This window comes from Peromyscus maniculatus, chromosome 1 (genome assembly GCF_049852395.1).
Source record: "Peromyscus maniculatus bairdii isolate BWxNUB_F1_BW_parent chromosome 1, HU_Pman_BW_mat_3.1, whole genome shotgun sequence".
In the NCBI taxonomy this organism is placed as follows: domain Eukaryota; kingdom Metazoa; phylum Chordata; class Mammalia; order Rodentia; family Cricetidae; genus Peromyscus; species Peromyscus maniculatus.
Window position 1 is genome coordinate 108,597,055 of NC_134852.1, and position 13,281 is coordinate 108,610,335.

Genomic DNA, 13,281 nt, shown 5'->3' on the forward strand with positions numbered 1-13,281 from the left:
CTAGAGTTGACAGAGTTTGAAGTCTATACAACAGCGCACCATTGAGGAGAACCAAGATGCAGTCCAGTATTTCTGATTGAGCGAGACACCTTGTCCTGAAGGGATAAAGCCAGAGTAACAGAGGAAGACACCAGAAATCTGCTTTTAGCCTCTGCATATGCATGTGTGTTTGCCCACTCTGGTGCGCGCACGCGCGCGCACGCGCGCACACACACACACACACATACCAAAAAATACTTTAAATAAAAAATGAACAAACCCAAAGATAAAATGGCCCATTGTCATGTTTGAAACAGATTTGCTTGCTTTCCTTTAATGGGGCAATAAGAGAATTAAATGGCGATCTGGATAATTTCGCTACAAAAAAATAGCTACCATGAATTAAGCAAACAATAAGAACTAAGCTTATTTTATACCAATCATAACAAATTAGAGAGCGTTTACCTTAGAAGGCACAATAAAAGCATGTTGCTCCGGGCTGGAGAGATGTACTCAGCCCTGAAAGGCTAGGCTCACAACCAAAAACCATGTTGCTCCGAGGAAATCAGTTCTAACCCCAAGCATCACCCAACAACAACAAACCAACTGCGGTGCTTGGTCCTGAGGTTGGGGGTCTGGCCTCCCTGGGTTTTCCCAGGCATCCGCCCTGTGTGAGCGTGACCACGCCCTCCCAGCGAGTGGCCACGCCCCCACGCATGTGCCCCTCGGGTCAGCGGCTCTGCCTTGCGGGTCCTCCATCTTGAGAGGCGCTGGTCTTCATAGGTGTGAAACCCAGATTTGCGTCGGGGGCTGTAAAGTCCCTGGAAGTAGTGTTACCCATTTCTGTGGAACTCCCAAACGTCACCCAAAGCAGGAGGCTACCTGAGGGTTACAGCCCGCAGGCGGACCCGAGGGCCTCGGACCCGGGTTGCCCATCTCTGGAGGTGAGCCTACCCGCCGTGCTTCCACAGCCCAGGGAAGAAGGGGTTTCCTCTCCACAGCCGTCAGGAGACAGACGCAAAGCTCTGCAGCCCACGGGTGTCCACGCTGGCCACCCAGAATGTCACCGTGAAGTCCTTGCAGGCTTGTTTCTCTGTCTGAGGATGCCAGGCCTATGTCGCCTGTCCACGTTTCGTCCATCTCTAGTTGTCGTGGAAAGGTCTGCTCTCGGTCCCTGGCGTCTGCTGTTCCGCTCAGTCAAGCTGGTGAACGGTGCTGTCTTTTAGACTGAGACCGGACGGACTTGTGGAGGATTTGGGAGGGTGATTCGTGGTTCAGTTTGACACATATTTATTTTGAAGTACCTGTGAGAAATCTAAGTGGAGATTTCTTCAGGCTGTGGGAATGAGTGAGTCAAGAGGCCTGGCATGGCAACAACTTTAGTCGATCCCCTGCTAAGTATTAGCGGTTCATGTGAATTCAGCCACCCTGGCTAGTGCACGAACTCAGAGGATCCGTGGGTGCGTTGAAATGCTGGCGGTAATGATTCTGGGTAAAAAGCTGTCTTTGTTCACATCGGCCATTAGATTTTCTAGTATTTGCAACTAGTCACACCAAGATATAAACGCATACACACACACACACACACACACACACACAGTGGTCTCCTCAACTAACTTGTTTCTCCTTTCCATTGTGATTATTGTGTGTTGACTCGTGATTTTTTTTAATAAATGTATGTAATTGCCAAATTAAAATATTCTTAGTTATCTGTTTCTTACTGATTCATGGATACATTTCTCTGTTGTTAAAAAACCAAAACAAAACATTTTGATTTCCGAAAGAGCAATCTGAGGGTAGGCCATTTGAAATAAGATTTTTTTTTTTAAATAAGATTTACCTTCCTTGATGTATATGGTGAATACAAGAGGCAAGAAGTGGAGCTGCACAGAAAAATCAAAGGAAGAAGGAACGGGAAATGGCTCGTCAACCGTGCACACCCTTTGCAAAGGCGTCAGTGAAGGGGGGAAACAATCCTTCTACCCATTGCAAGGCTTAGCCTTCACCTGTGGCCTCTGTATGTCCCCCACTGACTGCTCCCCAGAGTTGTATACATCGTCTGTGTTAGCATGCAGTGTTTGCATTTGTTTTTTTATTGTTGAAAAAGATACTAAAATAGACTAAATCTGGCTTCTAGAAAAAAAATATATTGTTGCATGACTTAATATAACTTCATTTTTTCCTGTCCTGGGGATTGAACCCAGGACTTCACAAATGTTACGCAAGTATTCTGTTACCTAGCTATACTCCAACATAGTCACTTGATATGTGATCACTGAAAATTTTTAAAACAAGTTTTCTTATGAATTACGTTTTTAGCTGAATATATTGTTCTATAAATGTTAATTAAGACTAGTTTGTTGTAATCATCTTTATATAAGTTTTAAGAAACTATGCCTTCTGCATATATGTGTATATACGTAATATTGTGTGATTACAGGGGCACATGTGCTATGGCTCGTATGTGGAGGTCAGAGGACAACTTTGGAGAGTCCCCTCCTTCCACCGTGGGTTCTGAGAAGTAAACTTAGGTCATCGGGCTTGTGTGGCAGGAACTTTTACCCACTGAGCCATCTGACTGGCGTTTTTGTTATTGTCTGTTTATTCTGTCCTATATAGGTGTGTTCCGCCTCCTACCCCACATGACTATAGATATGCTTATTTCTCTTTTGGAGACTATGTGATTGATTAAGTACATGTAAATTGAAAAGAATTTTTAAATTATTTTTCAACATTATGTTCTTTTTTTGTCTCCATTTTTTTTTGGGGGGGGGGGTCTCATATTTACTTGGTTGGTCTTTAGTGGAGTAGTCTGTATCATTTGGCCCTAATTCTTCATCAATCAAGTCCACATCTTTTAAAGATTTATTTTTATTTGTGTGTGTGTGTGTGTGTGTGTGTGTGTGTGTGTGTGTGTGTGTTGCCGAGACTGAACCTCTGGCCCTGAACATCTCTACCACAGAATCACATTCCCAGCCCTCTTTTCCTTTCAGTTTCAACAAACAAAACACTTGTGCTTGGCTATCTATTTGTAGTTAAACAGACTTCGGCTTGTTTTTAAACTGAAGAATTCACTACATTTACATTTAAAGTAATACTGACATTTGTAGGCTTAAATCTGGCTACTGCTTGAGGGAAAGATCATTTAGTAGGGTAGATTATATTATTTATTTTCTGTTGTCCATGTTCTTCACTATAATCTGGCTTTCCTTTGGATTGTTTAATTAATTAATTAATTAATATAATTAATTAATTAATTTTTTCAAGACAGAGTTTCTCTGTGTAACAGCTCTGGCTGTCCTGGAACTCACTCCGTAGGTCAGGCTGGCCTTGAACTCAGAGATCAACCTGCCTTTGCCTCCAGGTGCTGGGATTAAAGGCATGAGCCACCACCACTTGGCTTGAATCTTTTTTTTATTCTAGTTTCTTTATTTGTTTTAAAACAGGGTCTCTCTGTGAAGCCCTGACTGGCTTGGAACTCACTTTGTAGACCAGACTGGCCTTAAACATAGTCACTTGCCTCTGCCTCCTGAGTGCCTGTATTAAAGGTGTATACCACCATGCTGGGCTCCTAGTTTCTTACTTTATTCGGTTTTTTTAAAGCTTTATTGAATCATAACTATATATAATAAGCACACATTCAAAACATATCATTTTTGTTGGGCCTGGTGGCTCATGCCTATAATCTTAGCAATTCAGAATTCTTAGTCAAGAGCATTGAGAGTTTGAGGCCAACCTGGGCTTCATAGCAAGACCCTGTCTCAGAATGCATGCCAATTGGTTGTCCAGTGTGAGATGGTCAGCCCTGAAAATACATACACACATTATATGAGCTGAGCAGGTTATATTTAGGAATATATGTGTATACATATATATGTGTGTGCATATATATATATATATATATATATATATATATATGCAATAGCAATGAAAAAATGGGCCATGCATTTGGAAGAGAGTAGAGAGGGTATATAGGAAGGTTTGGAGGGAAGAAAGGAAAGGAGAAATGTTGTAATTATGATCTCAAAAGGTTTTTTTTTTTTAAAGAATAAAACAAAACAAAGAAGTAAGATTATTTTGAAATAGAGAATAAATTTTGGAGGGCAAGTGTGAATATAGAGCAATTGTTCAGGAGGCTATTGGAGTGCTTAGGTGAGGACCCAGTGGGGAAGTGGCCAGGGGGTGAAATCATGAAACAAGAGCATCTCCAAGGGTTCTGTTAGTTCTGTGGATTCGCAGGCTTTAAGAAGAAAAACTGAGTAGTCTAGAAATTGACTATACTGGTCTAAATTATTGGTACTCCAAAGATACCTGCATCCTACTCCTCAGAATCTCTAAGTCCTGTGCTCTCCTGTCATGGAAGCACATGGCAAATAGGATTATGTGCAGGATCTTGAGTTAGAAGAGTGCCTGCTTTATGCAGATGTGCCAGTACCAGCCTTGGCTATAGAGCAAGTTTGAAGCTTCCCTTTGTGTAAATTTCTAACTTGCAAAGAAAAGGTAAATAAAGAAAACCCAAAAGATACAAAAACTAACCAACCAAAACCTAACTATCCCTCTCCAGTGAATTACCTTAATATTTTATCAAAGATTAATCAACCCATATGTTTTCCTTTTCTCTGGTTCTGTACATCATAGTTACTCTATCTTTAAGTCTTAACTCAGTTTGAATCTCAAAACATATTGTTTGGCTTATATTTCCTTTGTTTTTCTTTACAAATCTTACATTGCTTTCTATATTGCATTCTATCAAAAAAAAATCCACAGAGGTCCTGGTGGGAATTGGAATTGTGTTGAACCCATAGAACCTGGGATAAATTAAGATCATATTTGATCTTCCTTCCCTTTCTGTTCTATAAAATAGCTTGAGAAACGTAAGTGTCAGCTCTTCTTTAACGATTTGGTAGAATTTGGCAATGAATCGTCTTGGTCCTGGACTTTTCTTTGTTGGAGAGACACTTGATTACTGCTTTAATCTTGTTAATGGTTATGAATCTGTTTAAATGTACCACATTTTTATTATCCATCCATCAGTTAGTGGACATCTAGATTGATTCTAGATCTTTACTTCTGTGAATAGGGCAGCAATAAACATGCATGTATCTCCGTGGTGGGATATATAGAGTCCTTTGGCTATGTGCCCAGGATTGATATAGCTGAGTCAATATGGAAGTTCTCTCTTTAGTTTTTGTCTGTTTTTTCGAGACAGGGTTTCTCTGTGTAGCTTTGGAGCTTTCCTGAAACTCACTCTGTAGCCCAGGCTGACCTCGAATTCACAGAGATCCACCTGCCTCTGCCTCCCGAGTGCTGGGATTATAGGCGTGCACCACCACTGCCTGGCTCTCTCTTTAGTTTTTTTAAGAAACTGCTTACTAACTTTCATGGTGACTGCATCAGTTTATGCTCTGCCAAACAATGAATAAAGATTCCCTTTCTTGACATCCTCAAGAACATTGTTGTCGTTTGATTTCTTGATGATAGCCACTCTAACTAGAGTGAGATGGAATTTCAAATTCCACTGCCCTGGTGGATAAGGATGTGGAACACTTTTACAAAATAATTATTAGGCCTTTGTATATCTTCTTTTGAGATCTCTGTTTAGTTCCTTGGCCTTTTGGTGGGGGGGGGATCAGGTTGTTTTCTTGTTTCTTTTCTTTCTTTTAAAAGTTTTTTTTTTTAATTTTGGGTATTAATTCTTGGTTAATTATATAGCTGGCAAGGATTTTGTCCTATTCTATAGGTTACCTCTTAATTTAGTTAACTATTTCCTTTTCTGTATAGATTTATGTAACTTCTTGAGGTCCCATTTGAGGTTGGTTGCTGGCTTTATTTCCTTAGCACTGAGTTCTATTCATAAAGCCCCTACCTATACCTGTATTTTGTACTTTTCCCTCTTAGCAGTTTCAGAGTTTGGGGCCTTACATTAAGATTTAGAGTTAATTTTTCTGTAGAGTGAGAGAAAAGTGTTTAGCTCCATCCTTCTACATGTAGATACCCAGTTTTCCTATCCCCATTTATAAGAGGCTCTTTTCTCTCAATGTACATTCTTAGCATCTTTGCCAAAATCTTTTTGGCTGTAGCTGTGTGGGCTCAGATCTGGGTCCTCAATCCTCTTCTGTAGGTCCATGTGACTGTTTGTGTGTCAGTACTATGCTGTGTTTATTACTGTAGCTGATCTGTAGTATAACTTGAAATCAGATAGATTACCTTGAGACAAGGATGTCCACTCTATTCTACTTGGTATAGTGCTTGACTATAATAATAGGACAAGAGAAAGATTCTTTTTTCTCAAGATTGCTTTGTTTATCTGGGGTCTTTTGTGCTCCCATATGAATCTTAAGATTGTTGTCTCAATCTCTGTGAATAATAGTGTTGGGATTTTGAGGGAGGGATTTCACTGAATGTAGATTGCCTTGGGAAGGACAACACTTTTCACAATATTAATTCTCCCAATATAGGAGCATGGAAAGTCTTTCCATCTTCTAGTGTCTTCCTCAGTTTCCTTCTTTAGTGTTTCCAAGCTTTTGCTGTAGCAGTCTTCACTTCCTGGGTTAAGTTTGCTCGAATGTATTTTCTAGGCTGTTCTGAATCGAGTTCTTTCCTTTTCTCAGCATGCTTGTCATTGGTTCCTAGGAAGGTACTGCTTTCTGTTGAAGTTTGCATCCTGCCACTTTGCTGCACGTGTCTGTCAGCTTTAAGAGTGTTTTTCACAAGTCTTCATAGTCTCTTATGTATAGATAGAGTCATCATCTGAAAAGAAGGATATTTTAATTGTTTTCCTACTTGTATCCATTTTATTCCTTCTCTTGTTTTATTCCTGATCTTGGTGGAAATGCTTTGAGTTTTTCTCAGTTTACTATTATGTTGGCTGTGGGTTTGTTATATAAAGCCTTTACTATGCTGAGATACAGTCTTTTTATTCTTGTTGTGAAGGGATTCTTCATCTCTTGAGATGATCATGTGATTTCTGTCCTTGAGTCCATTTGTGTGTTGATTTGTGTATATTACATTATTCCTCCATCTTGGAATGAAGCCAAGTTTATCATACTTAATGAACTGTCTGATGTATTCTTGAATTCAGTTTGTAAGTAATTTGTTGAGAATTTTTTTTCACTTTTCTTCATGAGGGAGATTGATCTATAATTTTTTTATGTTGTATACTTAAAAAACAGTTTGGTAGCAATCCTTTCTTTTCTCCTCTATGAATAGTTTGAGAACCATTGGTTTTAGTTCTTCTTTAAGAGCCTGGTAGATTTCAGAAATGAATTCATCTGGATGTGGAATATTTTTAGTTGGGAGAATTTTTGTTTTATTGATGCTTCAATTTTGTTGCCTTTTATAGATAGATTTTGTGGTGGTTTGAAAGAAAATGGCCCCCAAAGGGAGTGGCAGTATTAGGAGGTGTGGCCTTGTTGAAGTAGGTGTGGCTTTGTTGGATGTTATTGTAGGGGTGGGCTTTGAGGTCTCTTTTGCTCAAGCTTCATTCAGTGTGACTGTCCACTTCCGGTTGCCTTCTAGTTGTAGGACTCTTAGCTCCTCTCCAGCACCGTGTCTGCCTGCACACCACCATGCTCCCTGCCATGATGATAATGGACTGAACCTCAGACCTGTAAGCAGCCACCCCAATTAAATGTTTTTCTTTATAAGAGTTGCCATGGTCATGGTGTCTCTTCACAGCAATAAAAACCCTAACTAAGATAGATTTAAATGTTTTATATTGTTTAATTTGGGTAGGCCATATGTGTTGGGAAATTGATCTATTTCATTAAGATTTTTCAATTTAATCAAATGTAAGTTTTTTGTTTGTTTGTTTGTTTTGAGACAGGATTTTTCTGTGTAGCTTTGGAACCTTTCCTGGCACTCACTCTGTAGCTCAGGCTGGCCTCAAACTCACAGAAATCTGCCTGTCTCCTGCCTCCCAAGTGCTGGGATTAAAGGTATGCACCACCACTACCTGGCCCTAGAATGTAAGTTTTTAAGGTATTATCTACATAATGAGTTTCTGAATTTTTTTTGGTATTTGTTATAATGTCTCTAGTTTTATCTCAAAGTGTATTAAGTTGAGTTTTCTTTTTGTTAGTTTGGCTAAGGGTTTGTCAATATTGCTTTAAAAACATAATTGTTTTATTAATTTTGTGTATTTAATTTTTTTCCTTTTCATTAATTTCTACCCTGATGTGTGTGTGTGTGTGTGTGTGTGTGTGTGTGTGTGTGTGTGCATGTGCATGCACATTGGTGTTTTGCCATGGGTGTCGGGTCCCCTGGCACTGGAATTACAGACAGTTGTGAACTGCTGTGTGGGTTCTTGGAGTTGAATCTGGGTCCTCTGGAAGAACAGTCAGTGCTCTTAATCACTGAGCCATCTCTCCAGCCCTCTACCTTGATCTTAATTATGTCTTTCCATCAACTAATTTTGAGTTTGGCTTGTTTTTATTTGTTCAAGGCCCTACCTAAGGTGCATCATTATTTATTTGAGATCTCTGAATTTTTTTTTTTTTTTTGGTTTTTCGAGACAAGGTTTCTCTGTGTAGCTTTGGAGCCTTTCCTGGAGCTCACTTGGTAGCTCAGGTTGGCCTCGAACTCACAGAGATCCGCCTGGCTCTGCCTCCCGAGTGCTGGGATTAGAGGCATGCGCCACCACCGCCCAGCCCTGAATTTTTATTAAGTACTTTTCACTAAAAACTTGCCTCTTAGGACTGCTTTCATTGTGTCCTAGGTAATTTTTCATCCAATTTTGGGATTTTTACATTTTTATTCTTGATTTTTTTCAATGACCCATTTGTTATTCAGTAGTATATTTGGCAATATCCATGACTTTATATATGTTCTGTTGTTTTTCTCCATGTGGACTTCTAGTTTTGTTTTATAGAATTCTTCTGTTACATGAGCTATAAGAAATCATTTCAATTTTCCTACATTTGTTATATTTTGATTTGTACCTATTATATTAACTATTTTAGAAAATGTTCCATGGGCTGCTGAGAAGAATGTGCATTCTGAAGTGTTTGAATAGAGTGTTCTGCAGTTTAGCTGGAATGTTAGATCCATGATGTTATTTAATTAGATGTTTCTCTATTTTTTGTCAACATTATCTATATTGGTGAGAGTAAGTTATTAAAGTCACCCTCTATTATTGTGTTTGAGATTAATGTGTCTTTATAATTAGTAGTATTTATTTTCTAAAATTGGATGCACCTGTGTTTGGTGACTATACGTTTAAAATTGTAATGCCTTCTTAATGGATTGTTTTCTTAATGATTAAGCAGTGAAAATTTTAACCTCTTCTGATTTAGATTTCAAATCTGTTTTGTCAAATATTAGGATAGTGACAGCTGCTTGTGTCCTAGGAACACATTTTTTTTTATTCTTTCATCCCAGTATTTCATCTGTTTTTAATGGCAAGGTGTGTTTCTTGAGGTCAACAAATAAATGGATCCTATTTTTTTAATCCAACCTGCTAGTCTATCTTTTGAGTAGGAAATTGAGGCCATTAATACTCAGAGTTATTGTTGAAATGTGTGTATTAATTTCTGTTAATTCATTGATCTTGTAGTGTTTGATGTTTTCCTGTTCCTCATTTGCTTAACTATACTGTGATTTCTTATGTCCTCAAGGGTGTATTTATCTTTCTTTTCAGTCTGAAGGATTCCTTCAAGTAGGTTTTGTAGAGCTGGCTTAATGGTAGTGAATTGCTTTAACCTGTGTGGGGTTTTTTTTGTTTTGTTTTGTTTTGTTTTTTTATCATGGAAAGTTTTTGTTTTCCCTGCAGATATTACAGTTTGGCTGAGTATAGTGGTCTGAATTGGCAGTTGATGTCCCTTAGAACCTGAAATACATCCTTCTGAGCCCTCCTGACTGTTGACAAGTTTGCTGTTGTTATGATGAATGCACCTTTAGACATGGCTTGATGTTTCTCTATTGCAGGTTTAAGATGCTGTCTTTGCTCTGTTTATTTAGTATTTTAACTGTAATTTGAGGAGGTTCTTCTCTGCTCTTGTCTCTTTGGTATTCCAAATTCTTCTTGAACTGAGATGAGTGTCTCTTCCCTTAGATTTGGGATATTTTATGCTGCAATTTAGATGAAAATGCTTTGTCTGCTTTTAGCATGAAAGTATCCTTATTTGTGTTCATGATTCATAGATTTGGGTTTTCCGTAGTGTTCTATAGATATCAAACGCTCTATTTGTAGTTTCTTTATCTTTGTCATTGTCTGAATGCTCCAATTGCTCTACATTGTCTTCAAGTTCTGATATTCCATTTTCCCCTTGATCCACTACGTAGGTGAGACTTTTCATGGAGTGTGTTTGTGTTGCATGGATGTGAATGTGGGGTGTGCGTGCATGCACACACATAGGCCAGAGCAAGACACCAGATATATTCTATTACCTTCAGACTGACTGCTTTAAGACAAGATCTCTTACTGAACTTGAAGTTTACTTTTTTTGGTAGATACCCACCAGTGCTGTAGTTACAGGCACACACAAGCACGCCCAGCTTTTCACATGGTGCCGAGGATTCAGACTCAGCTCCTGGAGTCAGGCTTGCAGAGCACTGCCCTTCCTCACTGTGCCATCTCCTCACACCCATATGGAACTTGATTCAACTATTGAGTTTCTCATTTCCATTATTTCAGTTTGGTTTTCTTCAATATTTCTGTGTCTTTGTTGGATTCCACCTTCATATCCTATATTGAATTTCTTATTTCATTCACTTTTTTGTGTTCTCTAGGAATTCATTCAGAAATTTGTGTCTTCTTTGTTTTTTTTAATATGCCTACAATCATTCTTTTTAATTATTTGAGATTTTGTCTAATTCACTCTCATTGGAGGCCATTAATTTGTGAATTGTTCATTTTTGGAGGAGTTGCACTTGTAGGGTTAAAAGGACCAAGGAAAGCACATCCTGCCCCTGACTAAGACCTGAGACCTGGACCGGAAGAAAACACCTTGACTCTGACTTGACCCCCGGACCAGGGTTTGAAACCCCACCAATCCCTGAGCTTGCCCCAGAGTCAGGCTGCCGAATCCCACCAATCCTTGAGATCCCCAAGTACAAAATCCCACTCACCCCTAAGCATGAAATACCACCAGTTCCTGATCTTGCCCCAGAATCACACCACAAAAATCCTTTAGTCCCAAGCCACCCTGGAGAGCTCGGCCTCCAAGAATCCCTGTATAAGCTCTGTACCCTGTTGAGTTTGGTGCTTCTCCTCACCCTAGAGGCAGCCACTCTCCTAGATTCTTCCTTCCCAATAAATCTCTTGAGTAAGGTTTGTTCTGTGGTGTGACATTTTTGCTGGAGTGGAGCCCAGCTGTAACAATTTTTGAGCCCAGCTGTAACAATTTTCGCTGGAGCAGAGCAGAGCAGAACTGTAACCTGTTTGCCGGGGAAGCTTTTCCCTGGTGGAGCAGAGCTGTAAGAACATCTTAACAACTTTGCTAAGGAAACCCTCCCCTGCCTGGGCAGAGTGGTTACATTGGGGAAATCTTTCCCTGGAGCAGAGCTGCAAGCTCCTATGCTTATAATGACTGTGGTGTTCCTTGGCTCCTGGCTGCCAGGATATATTATATTTCCATAGGAGCTGCAATGCTTACAGCATTGTTTTTGATTTTTAAGGTTTCTTTGTTTTGCTTTGGAACTTATGCATCTAGGGGCAGGTGGTCGGTTGGATTGCTTTTAATCATCCACATTCTTTCAGGGGAAGTTATCAGCATTCAGTTGTAGACTCAGGAGTTAAACACATTCTTCTCCCTGATTCTTTTTTTTTGTTTGTTTGTTTTTCGAGACAGGGTTTCTCTGTGTAGCTTTGCGCCTTTCCTGGAACTCACTTGGTAGCCCAGGCTGGCCTCGATATCCACCTGGCTCTGCCTCCCGAATGCTGGGATTAAAGGCGTGCGCCACCACCGCCCGGCTTCCCTGATTCTTTTTTGTCTGCTTAATTTTGGGAGGCTACCAGCATCTACCTACATTTTCTTTCTTGGTGCTTTGACCTCATAATCCTATACATACTGTAAATGGGTAATTAATAATATGTCCCTTGCTTTTCCCTTGGGGATTCTTTATTATCACTGACTATTTTCTAATAATGTCTGAAAAGTATTATTTTATACATTTCCTTAGGTTTTAGTCAGTTAAGGTGGAAGGGTCTCTATGATTCTTGCTACTCTATTTTGGTCAAAGTAGAAGTTCAGACCGGGGATTTTGTTTGTTTGTTTGTCTGTCGGTTTTTAAAGGTGTGTGTGTGTGTGTGTGTGTGTGTGTGTGTGTGTGTGTGTGTGTGTGTGTGTGTGTTGAAGCACACATGCATGTGTATAGGTACTGACAGAAACTAGAAGAAGATGTCAGATCTCCTGGAGTTGTAGTTATGGGTAGTTGTTAGCCTCCCCAGTGTGGGTTTTTGGAATTGAAGTTGGATCTTCTGGAAGAGCAGCTGTAGCATGAATTGTTAGAAGGCCTTTTTAATAAAAACAAACCTGAAGCCATGTATTGGGGTGAATGCTGGAAGATCAGAGAGACAGATCAAGCCACAGCTACCTCACCTTGCCAATTCCTCAGCTGATCCTGTTTCCTCAGACTGGAAGCCTCTGAGTCCTTATCCAGAATGAATCTCAGCTGAGCTGCTGCTAAAAGCCTAAAAGCTTTACCAGCTCTAGTTCCTGGTTTTCATGCCTTATATACCTTTCTGCTTTCTGCCATCACTTCCTGGGATTAAAGGCATGAATCACCATGCCTGACTGTTTCCAGTGTGGCTTTGAACTCACAGAGATCTGGATGGATCTCTGCCTCCCAAGTGATAGGATTAAAGGCGTGTGTGCCACCATTTTCTGGTGTCTATCTAGTGGCTGTTCTGTCCTCTGACCCCAGATAAGTTTATTAGGATGCACAATATATTGGAGAACACAATATATCACCACAAGCAGCAAGCAGTCTTAATCACGGAGACATACTGCCAGGCCCCCTAGGTTAGAGATTCTTCAGTACAGGCCTAGAGTGATATTCATAAAACAATTGGAACGTGGCTGAAAGTTTCAGTAATCAAGGCTGTTGCCTAGCATCAGATCTTACAACGAGTTCTATTATTATTATTATTATTATTATGTCTTATTTTCTGTTTGTTTTCCTCATGACCTTGTTTGTTTTTAAATATTTGTGTCGTTCCCCCACCCCGAATTTTATGTTATTTGACAGTCCTTTGGTATGAGAACACTTTTAACTTTTTAAAATTACATTTTGTTTGTAGTGTGTGTGTGAGTGTGTGTGTGTGTGCACATGTGCCACAGCACAAGAGTGGTGGTCAGAGAA

The 13,281-nt window shown here is 39.7% G+C and overlaps 1 protein-coding gene across 3 annotated transcripts in view; it reads left to right on the forward strand.

The window, feature by feature from the left end:
* Positions 1-664: 664 nt before the first annotated feature.
* Gdpd4 (glycerophosphodiester phosphodiesterase domain containing 4) overlaps positions 665-13,281 on the forward strand; it is an 83,977-nt gene continuing 71,360 nt past the window's right edge. For 2 of the 3 annotated variants that reach the window (XM_042280175.2, XM_042280186.2), the window contains exon 1: positions 700-923. The gene's annotated coding sequence lies outside the window, so the exon portion shown is untranslated. Of the gene's footprint in view, positions 924-13,281 lie in introns of all 3 variants that reach the window. The other variant, XM_042280181.2, reaches the window with a different exon arrangement.